At 34.7% G+C, this 6761-nt stretch overlaps 1 pseudogene across 1 annotated transcript; it reads left to right on the top strand.

The window, feature by feature from the left end:
* The first annotated feature begins 228 nt into the window (after positions 1 to 228).
* On the top strand, positions 229 to 1011 carry LOC308418890 (40S ribosomal protein S3a-like; annotated as a pseudogene). Its single transcript has one exon. The product of its transcript is annotated as a 40S ribosomal protein S3a-like (transcript).
* The last annotated feature ends 5750 nt before the right edge of the window (positions 1012 to 6761 follow it).

Here is a 6761-nt window from a genome sequence, read left to right as displayed (position 1 = left end):
TTGTTTATTTGGGCGTTTGAATTTGGGGACAGTCTTGTGTGTTTCAGTAAAATTCACCTTAAAAATGAGAAATCCTTGATAACTTTTAAATGTTAAATTGTAGCGCTGAAACCAGCTGGCAGTACAGCTCAAACATCTGATGTTCTGAGACTTTCTTTGAAATTTGCTAAGAATGGTTTGGAGATATTCCTAAAAGTGCCCAGCACTCTTGGCTCTCTGAGCGACACGATGGCAGTCAGGAAGAACAAGCGCCTCAGGAAAGGTGGCAAGAACGGAGCTAAGAAGAAAGTGGTTGATTCATTTTCTATGAAAGCCCGGTAGGATGTGAAAGCTCCAGCAATGTTCACCATTAGGAACATCGGAAAAAACACTAGTGACAAGGACTCAGGGAAACAAATTGCATCTGATGACTTCAAGGGTCGTGCGTTTGAAGTGAGTGAGCCTTGGCGATCTACAGAATCCCAATGTTGTATTCAAGCTAATTACTGAGGATGTTCAGGGCAAAAACTGACTAATTTCAACGGTATGGATCTTACTCGCAACAAAAGGTACTCCACGGTAAAAAGTGGCAGACTTCATCACCACTGAAGTTCGTGTTGATGTCAAATGACTGATGGGTATTTGCTCCAACTTTTGTGTTGGTTTCACTAAAAAAAAAAAAAAAAAAAAAAAAAAAAAAAAAAGTGCAACAACCAGATATAGGTGTCCTATGCACAGCACCAGCAGGTCTGCCAGATCCGGAAGAAGACGAAGGAAATCATGACCCTAGAAATGACTTGAAGGAAGTGCTTAATAAACTGGTCCCAGATAGCATTGGGAAAGACATAGAAAGGGCTTGCCTGTCCATTTATCCTCTTCATGATGTCTTTGCTAGAAAAGTGAAGATGTTGAAGAAACCCAAATACGAATTGGGAAAACTCATGGAGCTCCATGGTGGAAACAGAAGGTTCTGGCAAAACAATGGATGAGACATCTGATAGATGTGAGCCACCAGTCCAAGGATCAATCTAATCAGGATTTTTAACAGTGACAAATAGAAAGTCCTATTTGTGAAAATGAACAAACAACAGAACAAACAAAAACAACAACAACAAAAACCGTGCCCAGCATGGTGCTGACTAAGGTTCACAAGTGAGTTAAATACCATGGTTCATGCCCATCACTATGGCTAATGAATTTACTGTTTACCTTTATTTTCTGGTGTTGATACGCCAGAGAAGGAAGGTTAAACAGGCGCCTGAAACACGATTTAGTAAGACCTTAATGCAGAGTGCAGAGTATCAAACCTTAAAAAAAAAAAAAAAAAAAAAAAAGCCAAGCACTGACACAATTGTATTTGTATACATTTATGCAAAAATGATTAAAATTTTTTTCTTCTTTCTTTGTTTTTTAAAATAAAGTTTAAAAAAGAAAAGAAAAGAAAAAAAAAGGTAAAATAGAGAAAATGCCCTAGAGAAACATGCCCATCCCAAATCATGATACTCTCTTTAGTGGGAGTGGATAATATGGTAAAAATGATTAAATAAAATAAAAAGTAAATGTATATAAACAAGGAACTTCCACATACAGTATTAATAAAAGGAGCAGTCAGCAGTTAAAAAAAAAAAAGAAAGAAAGAAAGAAAGAAAGAACGAAAGGAAAACAGTAAAAATCAAATTTCTTTGTACTTCAGTCAGAAGTTAGCAAGTGTTTGACCACTGATAAAGACACTCTGGCTCTTTGTTTATTTGTTTGTTTGATACTCTATTCTATATCTCCAACTCCATAGAGGGCAGTTAAATTATTAGGACTTAGGCTTTGCAAAGAAAACAAATGAAACCATTTGGTATTGTGTTCTGGAAGCCCTCAGAACTGGTTTCTTAGTAATTGACAAAAACTATTAGTATTTCCAACAAAACTAACTAAAAATTCTCCATTTAACTAAAATAATAATAATTTTTATTATAATTATAATTATAATAATTATTATTAATTGGATATTCTCTGTATTTACAATTCAGGTGGTATTCCATTTCCATCAGTATCATCCCTCATCCCCCTCCCATTGTGTCCACGAAGGTGCTCTCTCTCCCAACCTCCCACTCCTATCTCAGCACCTTGGCATTCCCCTACACTGGGAAAACCCTTTGCTGGGCCAGAGTCATCTCCTCTCATTAATGCCAAAGAATTATTTCCTCTGTTGCATATGCATCTGGAGCCATGTGTCTCTCCATAACAACTCATAGGTTGCTGTTTTAATTCCTGTAAGCTGAGGTGACTTTGGTTAGTTAATCATTTTGTTTTTCCCAAGGGGTTGCAGTCCCTTTCAGCTCCTTCAGTTCTCTCTAGCTCCTTCATTGGGGTCCCCGTGTTCAGTCAAATGGTTAGCTGTAACCATCCTCCTCTGTACCAGTATGGCTCTGAGGAAGCATCCATATCAGATTCCTGCCAGGAAGCACTGCTTGACATCAGCAATAGTGCTTGGACTTAGTGGTTGCATATGGAACGATAACCCAGGTGAGACAGTCTCTGGATGATCTTTTCTGCAATTCTTGCTCCTCTATTTGTCCCATTATTTCCTCCCATGAATGTTTATTTTTCTCCCTTCTAAGAAGGACTGAGGCATCCACCTTCTTGCCTTCCTTCTCTTTGAGGTTCATAAGTCATGTGAATTTTTTCTTGGGTATTCCAAGCTTTTTTGGATGGGGTAGTATCCATTTATAAGTGAGTGCATACCATGTGTGATTTTTTGTGACTGGGTTACCTCACTCAGTACGATAGCTTTAAGTTCCATCCATTTGCCTAGGAATTGTATGAAGACATTGTTTTTAATATCTGAATAGTACTTCATTGTGTAAATTTAACTATTTTTAAGAAGAATCTGCCCCCCATGATTCGAGGTCATCACCATAACAATACCAAGTCTTACAAATTCATTTTTTGGACCTAAAACATGCTGTTTGTATTTTTTATAAAATGACAATGGCCCAGTTTTATTTTGTAATGTTAACTTTTTATTGCAAAATATTTAATTGGGGAAAAGAAACTTAGGTTTCAATGCCTTATGCATTCTACAAATTTTACTTAATGATGAAATACATTTCTGTTAATTTTGAAAATTCCTATAGCAATTACTTATTTCAATATGATTTATAGCTCAACAAAGACCTCACGAGGAAGAGAGTTTATTGCAGCAAGTACAATTAATACTGTATGGCAACCCTATTCTCTCCATCAATGTCAAGTAATGGCAGTTATATTTTTTTGTTGTGAGTTTTTCTAATACATTCTGGGATTTGTCATCCTGAAGCCCATTCCTGCAGAACTGCCTATGGAAAAAAGTGACTCCTGCTCTCTCAGGTGAAGAGTCCAGGCTTGACAGCACAAACAAAGATCTGTTCTCAGCATCCCTATCTAATAATTACAGTGCCAGTTTTCCATCTATTCACAGATCTAGCCTCTCTAATCTTAGTGATATGGAATGATATCAAAACCTAGTCTACTCTTTCAGTCCCATTCCTCTTCCCACTGTCAATGGGTCAATAAGTGGAAAAACTTGAAGAAGGAAAAAAGAAATAGCAATTATACTGGCATTTCTCTCCTTTAAGTTTTTTTTTTTTTTTTTTTTTTTTTTTTTTTTTTTTCCAAAATAGCCTGGTACCTCCAGCATATATCATACCCAAGGAAAGTCTCCAGTTCATATGTGATACCAAAATAGGTAATCCTGTAAGAGGACTAAATATGTATAAAAAAAAAGTAGTTTCTGGCATTGACACAAAAAAATAGAATCACAAAATTAAACCTATTTTCAAAAAAGAAAGAAATTGTGAATTTCTGAATATTACCCTATTATTATTGAGGATTGTATCTTGAATGAAACATGAAAAACACAATTTATTTGTTTTAAAGGTTTTTTTTCCTTAAAATATGGGAAAGAAAATTAGTTTTACTGTATCCTAACATCATATTTTTAGATAAATTTCACAGAAAGTAAAGCAATCCAACCTTGCAAATGTAACTATAAAAATGATGCCTGTAATGATGGTATTTTATTAGTAGGCACTGACATTTCTCTACTGGAAGGGAACATCTCTGGCTTTGAACTGAGTCTGACCTCTTGTCATACCAGTAGAAAAATCCATTGTACATAGTCTTCCCTATAGTTATGCAAAAGGTTCAGAAAGAAACTTTCCTTTTTAACCTCTTAGCCCTACTGAGTATCATTCAGTTTTGCCAAAGGTCTATAAGTACAGTTCCTCTAACACTAAGCTTACTTCTGGGTTTATTTAGACAAGCATCATCTTGACTATCTTTCTGGCTTTAACGTTATACTAGTTTCCTGCCAAACATTCTCTTTTTTATATATCTCACATTAAAATTTATCTCATTCTTCTCAGGTACTTTGAATTTACATGCATATACACATTCTTAGGTACATCAGTCATTTGGAAGCCAAAGCCATCTTTTGCTTGAGCTGGTTCTTCTCCATTCATATCTAATCTATTTTTTTTTTTTTTTTTTTTTTTTTTTTTTGCAATTTAACACCTTCAATTATATTGGAGCTATTGGGTAAGTTACAAGTATTTCCAGGATAGTTTTAAGACAAAACATTACAGAGGCTATTTCCTTATTAATAAAGTTTTAGATATAATGGTTGGCATTTGATACATAAAATATGAATGGGCTGTCTTCTTTATAGTCATTGAATTTCTGAAGATAAATAATTAATTCAACTGAAACAAAATGCCCAGCTGATTTAGGAAAACACTTGAGCCATTTTGACGTGTAGAGATTCAAATACAAAATGGGAAAACAGTGTCTTCTCTGGTTAACATGCAGTCACATCTCCTGCATTCTAGAGATTTGCAGAGAGAAATGATGTCAAACTGAATGGTGAATTAAACATTTGTCTGTGTGAAGAACCGGGCCTAAGGTCAAGTACAGAAATAAGTAAATTAGAAACAGTGATGTGCTGGTTTGAAGCCCTTGTCTTTGTCTCCATTCCTTAAGCATTTGAAGAAATAGCATTCTATTCACCTATTCCTGATCCAGCTAAGAAGACATTGCCAAGGTCCTTTCACTGTTCAAGTCATGTTGTTGGTTTTGCATTCCTTTAAAACATTCAAAGCCAATATTATTCCACAGTGTACAGCATCCAATCCAAATGTTAAATGCCAGGGAGTGTTTTAAAGAACAGAATCCTCTCCAAGGAAGCCTAGATTATACAAACATAACTAGGAGCTTGACACAAATAGGCAAGTTTCTCTGCTTCGTTAATGTTTTCAGTTTCTCATCGTGTGGACTGAAAACTATTATACACAGTAGTTTGTATCTTCAGGATTAAGATCTTATAGCAGAATGTCTACATCACACTGTAAATCTGATTTTCCTTCTTCCATACTAGGAAATGGGACATGTATATGTTATGGACAGCAAAGGCCTCTGTTTGAGGTAGAGACTTCTTTGCATCTAATAATAGAAATAACTAATTGCAAAGGAAAGCAGGGAACTGATTAATAATAATTTCATTGAATTAGAACCAGTTTTCTTTCTATTATCTACCTTAATAGACTGCTGAGTTAGACACTTTTGCTAAATAAGATGATGGCTCCCTCTTTATAATTTCTGGGGATATTTATACTGTTAGTGTGCTTTGGTATGAGATATAGTCGTCCATATCATTGATCAGCTCTTACACTGTTTGTTTTTTTGTTTGTTTCTTTTTTAAAAAGACAATGAAGTGACTAGGATGAATTTCTAGTTTTGTTGATAGGTAACAAGCTTTTGATAATTATCTGCATTTATGTAGTTCTCAAATATATGGCTAACCCTAAATACCTCCCTATTCCATGTCTATAAATTTAACTATCAATGACACACATTTTTAAATAAAAATAACTTCTGTACCAAAGGGGAACTCTTGTCTTTAGAACATGGTCTACTGTCTATATACCTATTTGATCTGACAACACTGGAAGGACAATAGCTTAATGAAAGAGTTTGGTTTAAGCACACTTGTGTGTTTTCCATGGGAGAAATCATCTTGCAATTCATGCAATATTTCTCTTACTGTGCACATGGAAGTAACCATAAGGACAAATACAATTTGTCACTTGATACATGGATGGATGATCTTATTTATTAGTTACAATTGCTGGCTTATTTTCATCACACATAATGTCTTTTTTGGATTTGTCCTGATTTTTCTCAACCATGAATGTATGATGTATTTTCAAATTAGCTGCTTGATCTTCTATGTGCTTAATTCTGTAGATCATACTTGCAGATTGAAGATGTAACCAGCCTCATAATAATATCATGTATTATTTCAACTATGTGAAATATACCAAAAGCTTTGCTTAAATATTGTAAAATTATGACATTACTTGCTGACTCCATGGTTGAAAATTTAGACTAAGTGTGAATTCAAATTAAAATGTACTACTTTCTATTTGAGTATAATTTAGAGCTGGAAATTGGAGAAAGTAGAGTGTTTATGTATGTCTTCTGCAATTTGGGCATTGTGTGTAGAAAAAGCTATAGAACTGTCATGGGTCATTCTAATTCTTTCCAGTCTTTATAACTCAGTAACCCACTGTGGGATTCCTCTTAGCACAATAGATAGAGATTTGATTTTACTTTAATGATTAGCTTCTCATGACACTTGAGTCAAAGCATAATATTCTTTTATGAGTCACACATTTCTGTAGGCCACTGAAGTTCTGTTTTATGATATCTGTTTTTAGAACGTTTTATTTGTTATTTTATTCATTTACATTTCA

Source organism: Micromys minutus, assembly GCF_963924665.1.
Source record: "Micromys minutus genome assembly, chromosome: 3".
Taxonomy (NCBI): Eukaryota; Metazoa; Chordata; class Mammalia; order Rodentia; family Muridae; genus Micromys; species Micromys minutus.
This window is presented reverse-complemented; position numbering and strand designations above follow the sequence as displayed.